Genomic DNA, 16,106 nt, shown 5'->3' with positions numbered 1-16,106 from the left:
TATCAACTGGAAACTCGACAATTTGGTCAAACACGGCAGCAAGGGGTCCATATTTACTCCGTTACATGTTTATAGTGTGACAAGGTTAACATTTCTGAGTGGAGAATCTCACTTTGTCCCAAAACATCAATTATATGATCGACCCACTCAAAAGAGCGAAAACAGATTGTTAGAAATTAAGACTAGATATTGTTATAAGACAAATTTTGCCTAACGGATGAGACAACTATCGGAATTCTAACCAGGGTTTATGCAATTTCTTAGTGTGACAAATTTAACTAAACTTTAAATGCAAATGAAGTCACTTTTGTCGCGCACATGAAGCATGTTCTATCGTTAATTCACAAATTTACAAGATCATCCATCCCTTTTATTAATTTTCATTAAAATCGGTGTAATGAGGTACCACTTCAAACTCAGCGTGACTCGAAAACCGGCCCGGAGAACCATTACGCAACATCAGGAAGATTAAGTTGCAAGTGACGTCAGAGTGACGTCAGACGGTTGACAAGTCCCAGGTAAGCTACAATTATTAATTACCCTTCACAGGTACTAGTAATAAACTATTACTAATTTACTTTGGCACGTCACAAGGTAAAGAACTAGTTATTTTAATTGCAAATTTGTATATTTGACTGCAGATCTAGATCTCGGTTTTCAGACCGCTTGCAGACTGACAGCTGTGCTGACCCGGACAACTCCTCCCCCGTTAATTTGAAGTTACTATGGCAACTAGTCACGTGGTACTATAGTAACTGGTCACGTGTTACTATAGTAATTAGTCGGAATCTCGTTAACCACGTCCGACAAATGATATATTCTTATTAAAATTAAAATAGTTCATTAGTTTTGAAGAGGTACTACGTCCGATCCTCGCTTATAAGTAAACCTTGGTTTTCCAACCAAATCATTATATTTTATATTATTATCTTTTCGTTCTTGACCTTGAAAAAATTTACCTGACGTAAAATGGCAGGAAGATTCACGAATATTCAATTTATAGTAACTATAGCAACAAGTCACGTGTTACTATAGTAACATAAACAGGTCTATTCAATTTGCAGTATAGAACTCATTTCATCAGGAAATTGCTTTCACATGCCAACCCATAGCGGGTTTACTACTACCACTAGTATTACTACTACTACCTACTACTATCTACATAATAAATTCAGTCAATATTATTAAAAGATAGATAGAGCTGGATCTGTTACACTTTTAGATTTCTGACTCGCTGTCCAATTTAGCATTCAATTTCCCCGAAAAATACCATATCACACAAATATGCTGATACTAGTTGGACAAAAGAGCTGGTGAGAGCAAAGTGATTTCTTTTAGCTACTGATCTTGATTGACCTATATTTGTAAGTTAATCTTGGCATGCCGCATGCGCTTCTGTTTAAGGTATCACAACTATAGGAATCTGTTGATACTGATAGTTGTACGTAAATTGCGAATTTTTATGCAAAATCTATGTAAATCGGGGTTTAACTGTAGGTATGGCGGTTTAATAACCACATAATACTGTAGTATCTAGAATATATTATATAATCTACAGGTCAGGTAATTAAGCACATTCTAACTAAGTATGTAAATTATTATGTTCAATTTGGTAAATAAAAGGTACTCTAAAATTTAGATCTATAAAACGGAGTACGAGTTACCGGGGGCTACAAAGCAACCTGTTTCCGGGTACTTGATTGTGATAGCGTCTGAGCACAGCTAAACACCAACTTGTAATGATTTATTGTCTTGACCACCTCTTGAGCTTTCTATACGTTTACACTAATCATTATAACACATACGAACAGCAGAAGATAACACATACGAACAGCATAAGATAACACATACGAACAGCATGAGATAAGTGCAAAAAAATAAGCACCCAATCTAATATTTTGAAACAAATATGAGAATGACGGAGTTATAGTACCGCCCACGTGCAAATCAGACGAGAAATAGGAAGTTGCATAGCAACCATGGTAACGGTGTTAAACGTGCACTTGCACGTGCAAAGATTTGCGAGCGTCATTTTGATCGGTTTTGTGATAATTATGAATTACGTTGTTTTTAGTGCAAGCTACATTATACATACATTGGCTGTATCTTCGGTTGTGACGGATATTTTTTGATGCGATAAAAACTGACTACCAAAGAATGATTTGAATTTGCATAGCAACACTTACGGAAACGCGCACGTGCACGCGCAATGATTGTTGGAACGTCATTTTGATCATTTTCTGGTGATTATGTTGTGTTTAATCTGTTTTACATTATAATCGGCTATATCATCGGTAATTTGGATGGATGTTTTTTTCTTTCAATAACAAATACTAACAAAGAATACTCCCTGTGACGGGTGACCACAGGCTTTCTAGTATACATTTAACAATGTTATTCAGTTATTCACTTGTTGCTAGCTAGTGTAGTGCAGTAGTGAGCTGTGTCTACACTTCTACTATACAAATAGCTGCTAATTTTAGATTAATATTTTATGTTTGAGATAAGTGGGGCAATATTTATTTATAGCATATTATTAATAAACCATTATTAATAGCATAGATTAGCACGTGTTATGATAGTAAACACGTACTGTCGGGTAACATGTAATTGAGCAATTTGTACTACATTGTGTTCTCATTGTTTGGTATAATAGTGATCATCACTAAGTGATGTATAATACGTGGTCGCGAAGGTCCACCATTCAAAGAGGCGATGGTCAAGCTTGAACCAACAAAGTGGCTTGTAAGTGAGCCAATATAAACAATGAACGGTTGAGAGAGTAATTATCAGTTCCCCTTTTGTTTTAGTACCACACTCTCCGAGTCTCTCTTTTGTTACCATCAACTGCGTTGTTCATATTTTAACGGTTGTTTCTGTGCACGTTTACTTTCCTGCCAATAATTAATGGAATATTTTGTCACGAAGTTGAGTTATTGAGTGATTGTTTATCATAATACTAACCATTCATATAGAATACGCTGATTGTTAGTTATCTCTTCTAGTAATGTTGCCATTGGGTGGCAAGTCCCCATTCATCGTAATCCAATAATTTCACTGATTCCCAATATTATTATATCTTTATATTGTAGATTGATTTCTCTGTGACCTTCATCAGTAGTGTTGTAACTATGGTAACACTCTTCATCAGAAGTGTTGTGTGTCTAGTGTTGTGATCATGTAAGATAGTCACTGTCAGTATATAATCTTAAATAGTGTTAATTTAAACTTAAAGATTGAATACCTCCCCACAAATAAATTAGACATGTAGTCAGGCAGACAATAGCAAGTCTAGATTGGACAAAACTATCTAACGAACTATGGTCCCTAGGTCTAATTACTTAATTACGGAGGATGACAGTCTTTTTAACGTCCAGTCAACTGTCTTTAATTATTGTCATTAAACATATTATTCAGGTGAAGAACAGGAAAATTGTCCTCCTTGGGCCACGCCCATTCCTCTTCATTGTTTCCTTGCAAGTTTATATCTAATTAGCAAAATGGAACGGTTATATATTTTTATAATTACACTATCAAATTATTGATCGAGTTTCGCTGGGTCCAACAGACAATTGTAAAAGTCGATTAGGAAAACTTTTCCTTGCGTAATTTCTTTTCTTCTTAGAATGTCTTTAAAACCTTTAATTGAGTGAAACCTTACTTAATTTGAATTACTGTCTCTGTCTGTGAGTGTTCCTGTTAATATCAAGAGGTTTTGTAGTTCACACTGTCTGTAAGTTAAAGTAGCTCTACTGACAGCGGCTAGCTGGGAGTATAGTTGCTGTTAGTGGGAGTACTAATAGTGGGCCGTCAAATTATGTTCGATAATTTGATTTTCTTTTCTCCACATTCATTAATCTGACGCTATAAGTATAACTACTACTATACTACTACTATGTCGGAACTAAGTCCGATCTACTCCAGATAACCCCCTCCATATATATTATATCCCTGTCCCGCATCAGGGTTTGCACAGTTCCTCTTTAGAGTTTGTCCCAACTTCCTTCAGTAACGTAGACAAGTAGCTTTGTCTTGGTCGGCCTTGCTGTGCTCTACCGTGCGTAGGTTCCCATAAGACTAAATCACTGGCAAGTAGCTCAGGATATCTGATGCAGTGTCCCGCCATTTTTAATCTCCTGCTTCGTAACTTGTTTGACAGCCTTGGTAGGCTACCATACACATTTATATTTATATTGCTGACCTTGTCATTCCATGAGCTACCCAGCACCATATAATACGCAGCATATTTGTGTATGTCTCGTCCAAACTTTTTTCTTGAGCCTTTGTCAGTGTCCAGGTTTCTGATCCGTAGAGCAGTACTGACTCACAAACCGCTATGAACAATCTAATCTTAAGGCTCTTTGAGAGTTTGGATTTCCAGATATCCTTCAGTCTATGTAGAGCACCCCATGCTTTTCCCATTTCTTGAGTCAGATATAAGTGCTATATAGTATAATAGCTATATATATATATTTTGTTGCTGTACTCCTACACATTAAAAGTCGGTGTCGATATATATATATATGTCTAACAATCTCCTTCTACTTTTGATCTTGTACTAGCTATTGTCAATGGGTTTTCTATCACTACAAGATTCTGTATGTAGGCCGGTGCAATCCCATGCACAGCTTTATAAGTTAACAGGCAGACTTGAGAGAAAATCCTTTGGTCAAGAGGAAGGATATGTGCTCTCTTGTAGTAGGGAAGTAGGTCTTCTGATCGGTCTTTGATATTGTAGATGAACCGTATATATATAGCTATAAGTATAAGTAATACGACTTTTATAAATAAATATATTAGTTTAGAAGTTAAAAAAAAACATTATGGATTAACAAATAAATCGGGAGGGGTAAAAAGTAATGATTTATTTGTTAGCTGTTTCTCCCTTTTGCTTGTTTCCGATAATGAGCTATAGTTTAAATTTAATCACCATGGTTAACGAACAGCAATCAAAATTAACAATTTACTTTGCATCTTTTACAATCTTTTGTAGTTTCTCTTTGAAGCGTATAAAGAATCAAAGAATCAAAGCATCACTCCTTTCAATTCGTATTTATTGATCAGATTTTAACAAGTTTAAGCATTTCCTTTCTTTTCCATATTCGAATTGGGGCGATATTAATAAAAACAGAAATATCTCCAGGATAATGTATCGGTGTTTCCTGCTAATAGTGACACTCGTTACACTCTCCCTTTCAAAAAGTACAATAGACGACACCAAGAAACTCTTCCTGAACACTATCAAGAGATGGGACGTCCAGATAAAGAACAATGAGGACTATAAAGAGCGGTTCAAACGTCTGGTTGAGACGGCGGCTGCTGTTGAACAGACTACTAGCGGAGTCCTGCTCGATAGTCTGAACAGGTTCTCTGTAAACAACAACCAAGAACAAGCTGCTCTGATGGCTCTGGCAGCTCAGTCTGCTAACTTGACCCAGACTGCCTCTGAGGTCCCGGAAGAGCTGAACCTCAGGAAAAGAACCGTCGCAGCTCTGCCTGACGAGTACCAGTACTGGGAGAAAGAACTGGGAATGTCAGACCCACAGGATCAAGCTAGTTGTGGGGCCTGCTGGGCATTCCCAAATGCTGCAGCTATGGAGGCGGTGTACAGGAAACTTACCGGAGAGTTCGTGGTCTTCTCGAAGCAGTACTTCATCGACTGCACCTTCTCCTACAGCGGGTGTGCGGGTGGCACTACCCAAGAGGGTTACAAACTAACGATAGACCGACAATACCTGATGAGTGAAGAGGACTGGCCCACTACCTCGGACTACCAGTCATGTGCCTTTCAGGAGCACATCGCTTCTGGAGAGAACAATGCTATGAGGAAAACCTGGCTCCAGAATTGGATCCCTCTAGGAAGAAACGAGGCTAGCATGCTGGAGGGTCTCCTACGATCACCAGTGGCATTTGGGTCCTACATCAGCATGAACTACTACGGTTACAGCAGTGGCTTATACGACGACGCTCTCTGTGCTATTGAATCCATGCCTCACGCTCAACTCCTGGTGGGATACACTAAAGACTACCTCAGGGTCCGGGGAAGTTATGGAGTATTCTGGGGGGACAACGGTCATATAAACTACAAGAGGGGGTCCCCCAACCTGCTCTCCTGCAGGGTTTACATGGATGCGTTTGCCATCAGCATGACTCACAGACGAGACATCGAATACGAGTTCTGCAAGGAAGCTAAACTTGGTACTAGAGCTGAGTGCCAGAGTTCTTGTAAAGATATGAACAAAGAAGGTGAGACAGGCTGGAACCTGGCGACTGTTCCAACTAGGATACACAACGATGAGCTGGTTACCATGGTGAACTCTAGATTCCCCGGTGTTAAGTCGGATGACAAATTCAACCTCCTCTGGATCGGAGTCAGTGACCCGGAACTGAGTAGCATCTACAAGTGGGAGGACGGTTACACGGACATGAACTACTTCAACCTTACCCAGACGACAGGGGAGGGTAAATTCGGGCTGATAAACAAGAACACCGGGGCTTGGAAGATGAAGAGCTCTCTGACGTTTCAAGCTAGAGGTCTGTGCAGCAGGGCTAGGACCTGCTGGGACATCACCAATGCTGTGAGCCGGGGAAAGGTGTCCTTCAGCACTGGGGATAATCTGGTCGAGGGAACTACTGCTACGGTCAAGTGCGACAAAAGGTGCAAGATCAAGAAGAAGAAGGATAGCAAGCTCTCCTGCGTGGGAGGACAGTGGAACGGAAATGATATTTTGCCAACCTGCATATGCAAGAAGAAGAAAAATAAAAAGGACAAAACAAAAATGTTAAATGTTCAAACTATGAACTAATGTCTGACAGTTTTAGAGTTACTTCTGGACTCTGATTTGTGTATGATTATTTCTGATTGATATTACATTCTGTTATCAGTTAGTATGTTTCATATTCCAATTTCAATAAAACAAATAACATAAATTATCAACAAAACATAAATTTCAAAAGAAACCAATTACAGCTTCACTGTATCCTAATTCCTAACATTGTAGATTGATGTCTCTGTGACCTTCATCAGTAGTGTTGTAACTATGGTAACACTCTTTATCAGTATAAGCCTAAGGAGCTACTCCGTGCTCAAATGTGCAAAACCGAGAACTGAGCAATAGTTGCCGTTCTCTGCAAAGTGCCACTCGCCTGCAGGAATGTCGCGAGGTGCCACTCGCCAGGAATGCCGTTAACGATCCTTAATTACTGGGACAGATCTAGGGTCTAGGTACATTGAGATCATTAATCACTGGAACTGCTCTAGGGTCTAGGTAAATTGGTCGGGTGTTCACTCTGTGAATTGTGAAATCAATTAACTAATTCCACAAAGGTCCCTGGTACTGAAGGCTCCTACAATATTGCAGGTAGGCTCTCTGTCTCCTAACAGGGCTGGTGGTGGAATTGAAAGAAGGAGTGTACTGGTTTCCAACACTAACTGGGGCGCGTAGCCAATAAAGGGAAGAAGTTGTAAAGCTTAAGAGCTAAGGTTTATAATAATTGGTGTTAAGGTTCATGGGTGGGAAGTTCCACTTCCACTTCGATGGCCAGAGGGGGAAATAGGGACTCTAGTATCTAGGCATGCAGGGTATTATAGGCCGTCTTCATGGATACGCCAAAGTTACCCAGGATCGAAACCTTACTGCCTGGCGGGCTTGCTAGGGGTGATCATTTTTCGATAGCATGTTTCATGTCGTCGCGCGTGACGAAAAGCTCGCTGCTCGCACGCGTTTTACAATCTGAATTCAGCCATATATGTAGTCACGACAACCACATTAATTTGCAAATGCAAAGTTATAAAGCTGCGACCTTTTATTTGGCCCAAAATCATACATTTCGGGATAACCCAAAATTTACAATGTCCCTAATTTTCCTCCTGGGCCGGGGCACGGGGGGTAACGTTACTTTTACAAGGCGAACATTTTGCAAAAAACCGGAAGTCTCTAGCTCTTTTACTTTCGAAGTTAGGCCCCAGCCAGTAAGGTTTCCTGAAACTCGTCGGAGTCGACTATATCATGATCAATGGTCATATCACATATCACGTGATCGATACAGTTTTTTGCCGACATCTTGCCAGGGGAGTACAGTATTTTAACCTTGTTCATTGTTACTGGGCGGTGCTCAGCCTGTCGAGTGTCGTTCCGCCGAATCTCTTATCTATGTTTATGAACATTATTATAGCCGGCATGCAGGGGTCTCCAGATAAGTCCATTGTTTTAACATGGAGCTAGCTTGGAATGCGTCAGCAGTCAGGCGCGCGTGCAATAGGTAAACGTAAGGGCAGCGCGCTAGCATGAAATCGCTGAATGAAACAAGATTGCACTTTTATAAATAACATGACGCACTTAGCCAGCTAGTAAGGTGCAATCAAAAGGTCGCGTACACGTAATTAATTGTTTGTCCATTGTTTCACAAGAGCAATTAATGGACTGATGCAGGCGCCGGCTACCTCGTAGCACTTGATTTCGAGAAGAAAGCGGCGTGCTAGTTCGAAGAAATTTAGACGGGTAACATCGGCCGTCAATTATACTCAAAAAACCTTACTGGTAGGGGCCTAACTTCGAAAATAAAAGAAATAGAAACGTTTGGTTTTAAACAAAATGTTCGTTTCGTATAAACAGTTAACTAAACGGGTGATACTCGTAAAATATCTGTTCCATATATTGTAGGTTTACAACCTACCAGGACGCGCGCCGAGTTGGACTCGTCGACGGTCCAATATATGAATTTGGAACAGATATTTTACGAGTATCACCCGTTAAGGCGTTAATTTTCATGGCACCCAAATTTTTAAGTCAGGTTCCCAGGAAACCTTGCCGTTAGGGGCCGCGGAAGCAAAAGAAATAGAAACTTTTGGTTTTCAACAAAATGTTTGCCTTGTAAAAATAACGTTTCCTCCCCAGAAGGAAAATTCAAAACAATGTAGATTTTGAATTATCGCGAAAAGTTATATTTTAGGCCTTATAAAACTGCGTAGCTTTAACTTTGCGGATTCTTGTTATCTGATTGGCTGAATCGTATCACGTGGTACGGGCTTTTACTAATTCGCTCGCCCAAAAATTTCACGTGACTTTGGTTTTTATGGTGAAGCAGCCGTACAAGAAGGTTTTACATAAACCCTAATCCCAACCCTAACCCTAACCATAACCCCGAAGCTAACCATAACCCTTACCACAACCCTAACCCTAACCCGGGCCCTAAACAATCGAATTTGTATTTTACTAGCCTGTCACGTGACCAAAACGGTTTTTTGCCCATAACTCTCCAGGGAAGCATTTTAACCCTATGTCATGGGGGGTGATTCGGAATCAGCGTCCAAAAATACACCGATATCGATCTAGATTACTTTCATGCCCAAAGGGCCTTTTCAAAAGAATTTTCTTAAAATTTGGGCGAGCGATTTAGAAGGAGCGCGTGGTACGTGGTACAATTGCATTTTTGGAATAATTTGTAATTGAAGCGTGCAAATGCAATGAACTAACAAGCGCGCGCGGAGTTCAACAAGCTGTGAAGAGGCGATCACCCTGTTATGTAGTAAGGTCCGCTGGGTTAATAACCTTGAACAAACCAAGACACAAGACCAACTAAAAGTAGTTTATACTGGTTTACGGATTACTTCAGCTTTTATTACGTTGATTGCGTATATTATACCATATATTTACCTAGCTTGCTATATATATTCTAGTCTCATGCTCGCTTCTCTGTACAGGAAGCTTGAAAAGAGCTTGTCATACGTTGTATGACCCGCCGCGCACGAGTGCGCGGCTCCCCTGTATCGTAATAACGATAAAGTGAAACGACCGTGGGGGTCACGACGTGATACAAAACAGAACGCCTCAGGTACAGAACTGGAAGCTTGAAAAAGCGCTGCGTATAGGATCGAGCTGCCGAGCTGGCGTGCCAGGTAAATATTTGTCACACGTTGTGAACCCGCCGCGCGCGCGCACAATGCAATTCCCGGATGCAGGGGTCCGGGGCGAAATAACAGCAACAAGTAAATTAAAGTCAATAATTTTATTTTAACAGTCACGCGAATTCAATTTCAAATTTATGTATCATTACATCTAATTACACGACATGTCATTTATGTAATTCAAAGGGTAAAATTTTGGTCAAGAAATGAAAAAACAAAAAAGGCTTCAACCTAAAAAACTTCCAAAAAAACAAAACGTTTTTTAGTCATAGATGATAAAGCAATCGAATCTTATCAATTTTATAATTTGACCTTTGATGGCATTTTATATTTAACTAAAATTCAACTTTAAAAGTCAATAGTGAATAGATTATTAGTGACAACAAAATTATAGTTTAAAACATCCATTTTGCGCATTGTTTCCAATATATATTAAAATTTTTGATGTGTATTGATTGAATAATTGGTAATAAATTTAACCGTTTGTTTTGTTAACATTATTTAACTAGATTTGAACTTGGAGTTGATTGACGATGTTATTATTATGTGTTTACCGTTTATTAATTTGTTGTTTTCTTGAAAAATGTGTTGTTTTCTTGTTAACCCAACGTTCGTCGAAGCAAAAATGCTAGTCTGCGCGGCGCATCAACAGCGATCAAAGCGGCGAAGTCCTCCAAAACTTGGAGCCTCAAGGCCAAGAGTGATTTTCAAATGTTCCTCCCAATATTTGAGTAAGAAAAAATATTGAGTTTTTGTAGGATTGTTTTTATATAATAGGGCGCCACCCCCTCTTCTTTGAAGCCTGCAAACTTGCAATAGATTTCTATAGTCGTCTTGAAAGCACTGAAAATGAACTTCTCTCCGCTGCATTTCACGAGCAGATTATGCTGGGCCTTCCTTGGTACACCAACATCTCTAATCTTCTCACCAAATATAACTTCCCCACTCATCCTCTTCAAAATCCAAGCTCTCTACCCAAATCAGTCACAACATGAGGGAAGAATTTGTGGATACCTGGAAATCTGCCAAGGCATCCTCACCTAAGTTAGAATTTTTTTTTTTTTTTTTTTAAAACAAAATTTAAATTTTATTGCCATTACAATGAATAATGAATATAAGTAGACATCCGATAATAAACTTGTTACATCCAGTACAACCCAAGATGTCAGCCGACGCGACTTACAAAATAAAGAAAGCTAGCATGTTATGTTCATTGTTCATAGTTTTTCTAACGAGCATGCTTAGCACTTAGGCTGTACTATATACGGAAATAGCTTTAATTCTTCGTCATATTAAAAACTTTACATCATTTTTGAGATACAAAAATAAATTTTAAAATAAATAACTCTTTTGCTGTTTAGGCGCGGCACCGCGCTTGACCCACATGCTATACAGTGTGTAGCAACACAGCGCTGAAAACAGAAGCTGAATGAGCTATAACATATAAGCGGTGCGTGCGCCGCGCCTAAACCTAAAACCATAAACTTTACTGGGCCGCGCTCAGCCTGTCATTCCGCCAAATCTTTATTGGCGGGGGTCCTCAGGTAACATAAACTTTATGTATTGTCAAGATATTAAACGAGTTTTGCAAAATAATATAGCATACTGACTTCGTAGGATATTACAATTATACCAGTGCCAGTTCCAAATGTGAGTCAGCGCTTAAACCAAAAGCAGTTGGCAAAAGGAGCCAGTTGCCTGCAAGAGCTTTACTAGCACCCGATTTACCACTTTTGGAGCACAAACTCAAACCTAAAACCGGCCAAGCACAAAAATATGTTATCGCCACGATTGCAATTGGGTGGATTGATTCCCAGAATATTTATCAGCACGCGGCACTAATAATATATGAAGTTCATTATCGAATTTTAGATATGCCCTGGATTGTTTAACACATATATAAAAGGTTATTAAAGATTAATTAATGTTTGGTTCGTATATAAATCGATATTAATCAATTATTTAAAATAGTATTTGTGTTTGTTATTATTAACTATTGAGTTGCGTTCGATTTAAATATTAAAACACTACTACAATACATTTCACAAAACAAAACGACGGGGACACAGAAAGGAGAAGGACAACACATCACACGTAAGGAAACTGCTGCTGTTGACGAGTATCTGATTATATTAATTATGGGTCTTTTGTTCATTAAAATAAGTGTGATCATACTTCTAGAGTATATTGGGCTGACACAGTTGCTGCAAGGTTAACATTGGGGTCCAAAAAAAAAATTCTACAATCAAATTAAACATGATTTTGAACCAGAAACATACTTAGGAGTGGTTAAGATCCCCGATGCTCGGAAAAGCATAACAAGGTTTCGTATTAGCTGCCACAATCTTTACATTGAGAGGGGCCGTTACGAAACCCCCCTAGTACCAAGAGAACATCGATGGTGCACTTTTTGCTTTTTCAGCAAGGGGCTTAAGCCTATTGAGTACGAAATTCATGTTCTAACTGACTGTTTACTCTACTCCTCAGTTAGAGAAAAATTTAACTTCCATCCCAAAAATATTACTGACCTAGCCGGTTTGCTATCCGATAAAACACTAGACCCTACAAAATTTACTGCCACAGCAAGAGCAATCCATTCAATTCTCTCTGTGAACGAAAATTTTACAGCCTACTATAAGAGCCCAGATTTCCACTCAAATACTGGCCAATGCATAATGCTATAGGACCTCAAAAATAGTATTATAAAACATTTCTATTTTATCCCTACACATTTGTAAATAACTAGAATTGTGTAACCTTAAATTATTTCAGAATTATAACTATTGTGAATTCAATAAAATAATTATCACTTTTGTATCCTTGTATCCTTGTATCCTTGTATCCTATAATAGGGTCATTGTGACATTATGTGTTTACCGTTTATTAAGTAAGTAAGTAAGTAAGTAAGTAAAGATTATGACATAACATCATCACAAGTGTCTACAAAATATCATTGCACTAAATAGAAAAATACTTTAAATAAATATACTTTTCCATCAACATTAATAATTTAATAAATTCAATTTTAACTAATAAAATCTAATACATTATCTATAAACAATTCATTAATACTTCCCAGTGGAATAAAGATTTATAAAACGCTTCTTTGCCACAAAAGGATGAAACCAAAGATATTCATTATGTCTCTCCTTATTGCTTAAATAACTTGGTCCTTCAATTTTCCCTAAAACTTCATTCGAAACAGTCCAAAAATAAGAATCATTTACACTGTTTTTAGAAATCATTTCTTTCTTAAATCCTTCCAATCTAACTTTAAAGCTTAAAACTGTCGAGCAGTTCTTGACATCTGAAGGGAGTTTGTTCCAATAAGGAATGACTCGCTCCGGAAGAAAAGAAGACTGAATATTCCTGACTTTAGTTACACTCTTACTACATCTATTGGTTGAAACTAAATTAAGACCAGATCTGCTCATTCTGAACAAACCCGATCCATATTCAGTCAAACCACTAGTTACTTTAAAAGCTTCAATAAGGTCCCCACGTATTCGCCGCTCTGCCAGCGTTGTCAAATTGAGTATATCCAGTCTACGGCTGTATGGAAGAGTACCCACCTCATCAATAAGACGGGTAAACCGCCTCTGGACGCCCTCCAGCTCCAAAACAGTCCCCCAACTTCCATGAGCCGCAACTGGATTCCACAATTGGACACAATACTCAAGATGAGGTCTTATCAAAGCTTTATAAATAGATATCATTACAACCTTTTCTCTAATAACTAAGTTCCTTACAATCCAGCAGATCATACGATTTGCTTTAGAAATACATGCTTTTATCTGTTCATTCCAAAGCAAGGAGCTATGGGTAATAACCCCCAAATCTTTTTCCTGTGCAGATACTTCTAGTTCCACTCCATTTACAATATAATTCGAGTTAGGATTATTATTCAGATTAATATGAACTACTTTACACTTGGCAGGATTGATGTTTAAGTGCCAAAAACTCTCCCAAATTTCGAGTTCTAAAATATCATCAGATACACTTCCATGGTTAGCTGCATTACAAACTAACTTGAGATCATCTGCAAATAATTTAATCTTATTTTTAACATTGTCAGGTAAATCGTTTATATAAAGAATAAATAAACTTTGGTTCTATTATTCTATTCTGATGGTTGTCGGTTTACTTAAGTTTTTTTCAGCAATCTAGTTTAATTTCCAGTACCTCTAGATCGTGTCTTGTATCATCCACAGTGAACTCACTTATCGAAAGATCATTCAAACAACTTCCTAAATTATATGCCACCTCCAACAGAGTGCAAACTTTCTGTTTTGAAGAGGTAACTGTAGAACAGGTCAAAGAATAATATGTACTCAGTATTATACCATCAGATAAATCAGTTAATAATATTATGCCAATCAAAGTATATTATGTATAAGTATATCATCCCTGAAATTATTGAATCAGTAGCTCATATTGTAAATCTAAGCATGAAAAGTGGAATAATGCCGATGGCATGTAAAATTGCATCATTAACTCCAATTCTCAAGAACGGGGACCCTAATGATCCAAATAATTATCGACCAATATCCATACTCCCCTTACTTGGAAAATGATTAGAATACTTTGTCAACCAACAGCTTACCGAGTACGTTGAAACAAAAAAAACTGCTCACCAACCATCAGTATGGATTCAGGAAAGACCATTCAACCATTTCCTCATGCTCAATTTATTTGACAACATATTTATGTTTAAAGAATCACTAAAGAAACCTGCAATTGTATTTTTAGACATAAAAAAAGCCTTTGACACTGTTAGCCATAAGGTTCTGTTATGGTGCAGATCATACCTTCATGCCCACAGTACAATGTTTTTTGTTTGTTTTAAAGACCCGAGGGCCACCCTTAAGGGCTTTGAAACCGGTTTATTGACAATATAGTATATAAATAAACTGAAATCGTAACATTCATGTCCATACTAACTGAACTAATATAATCTGTAGTTAAAATAATAATACCTACTGTCACTTAATTAAGATATATGATGTAATAAAATGAATCTCTTTTATTTCCACACTAATTCTCACACCAAGTTTTAATTCACAAACCAAAACTTTAAATTTTATCAGATTACAAATGTCCTAATATATACGTCTCTTATCTTTTAGTTAAAAAGTCAGGGGTGCAGCCGTTTAACTTCAATTAAAATTAAAACAATTCATCACGCTGGATCACGATGTTATTCTATCAAAATCAGCTCTAGGCGTTATTTGAATTGATTGCTGGGCTCTGTGTGGTACTGTGTAGTGGTAAGTGGGTGCGTGTGCGCGACTGCGCGTGGTTGTTATTACGATGCGTTGAGATCATCTACGTTGATGATATGTGATTGTGCGTGTTGTGCTGATAAGGCTTTAATTGAGCGATGGCCAGGAGTATTATCAGTAAACTAGTAGCAGGTCTGGCAGTGAAAATTTTCTGATTTCAAAAGTGGTCGGTAATTATTAGTTTTGAAGTGCTTTCGTAACTAAGAAGTTTGTTGAATGAATGCCTCATGTTGTTTAGATAGTTTACTAATACTAAGTTATGTTGTGTGGTGTGTGATTTTGTGACCGTTGAGATTTCCTTAAACCTGGAATATTATTCAGTAAAAAGGTTTGCCAGCTTTCCTCGTTATTGCCTCTTGATTGGTATTCCAATAGCACACGTTTTGCATTAGACTTGTAAATGTTTATTGAAAATAAGCTGGGAAGACAATTTATATTTAAGGTTGTTTCAGTGATGGCAAGCAGTGGACCTTTAAAAAATACTGATTGTCTAAAAGTGTTACTACCGTATGTAAGAAGCCAGTCGGAGCTAGTCTCATGGCTGGAGTTAACTGTCGGGATATTACTTGGAAAAAGGCCTTTGATTGATTTTGGCACTGTTTCAGGGAAGTATTTCATCCTGTGCATTAATATAAGTGCGTTCTTCACTATAATTCCATGAATAGTGAGAATTCCATACTCTTTAAAGCTATCCCTTGTGTGTGCAGGCAATTGGCCGTCCTTGTAGAAATAGTTTACGTAACCTGGCATAACCATTCTCACACCTTGTTTCTGTTTTGTGAATAGTGACTCAATGTGTGATTTGGTTGCGAAACCCCAGACGAGGGAGCAGAAATTGAGGTGGGATTGAACAAAGCTGTGATAAATTTGAAGCCGGACTTTTAACGGTAAGTGCCGTTTAATTTTGTACATGATAC

The 16,106-nt window shown here is 38.1% G+C and overlaps 3 protein-coding genes across 7 annotated transcripts in view; 1 reads left to right on the top strand and 2 right to left on the bottom strand.

The window, feature by feature from the left end:
• Window positions 1-16,106, bottom strand: part of LOC134812705 (POU domain, class 2, transcription factor 2-like) — a 1,142,226-nt gene that overhangs the window by 1,042,582 nt on the left and 83,538 nt on the right. The gene's annotated exons all lie outside the window — the stretch shown is intronic.
• The window catches only part of LOC134812710 (CUE domain-containing protein 1-like), a 46,427-nt gene that overhangs the window by 11,035 nt on the left and 19,286 nt on the right, over window positions 1-16,106 (top strand). Inside the window, exon 1 of one of the 5 annotated variants that reach the window (XM_063820239.1) lies at window positions 15,990-16,076. The exons of the other annotated variants lie outside the window; for them this stretch is intronic. The gene's annotated coding sequence lies outside the window, so the exon portion shown is untranslated. Of the gene's footprint in view, window positions 1-15,989; window positions 16,077-16,106 lie in introns of those variants that run through there. 5 annotated transcript variants of the gene reach the window in all.
• LOC134812719 (obelin-like) overlaps window positions 1-16,106 on the bottom strand; it is an 89,705-nt gene that overhangs the window by 68,864 nt on the left and 4,735 nt on the right. The gene's annotated exons all lie outside the window — the stretch shown is intronic.

Source organism: Bolinopsis microptera, chromosome 3 (assembly GCF_026151205.1).
Source record: "Bolinopsis microptera isolate Bmic1 chromosome 3, MBARI_Bmic_1.0, whole genome shotgun sequence".
NCBI classification, from domain to species: Eukaryota; Metazoa; Ctenophora; class Tentaculata; order Lobata; family Bolinopsidae; genus Bolinopsis; species Bolinopsis microptera.
This window is presented reverse-complemented; position numbering and strand designations above follow the sequence as displayed.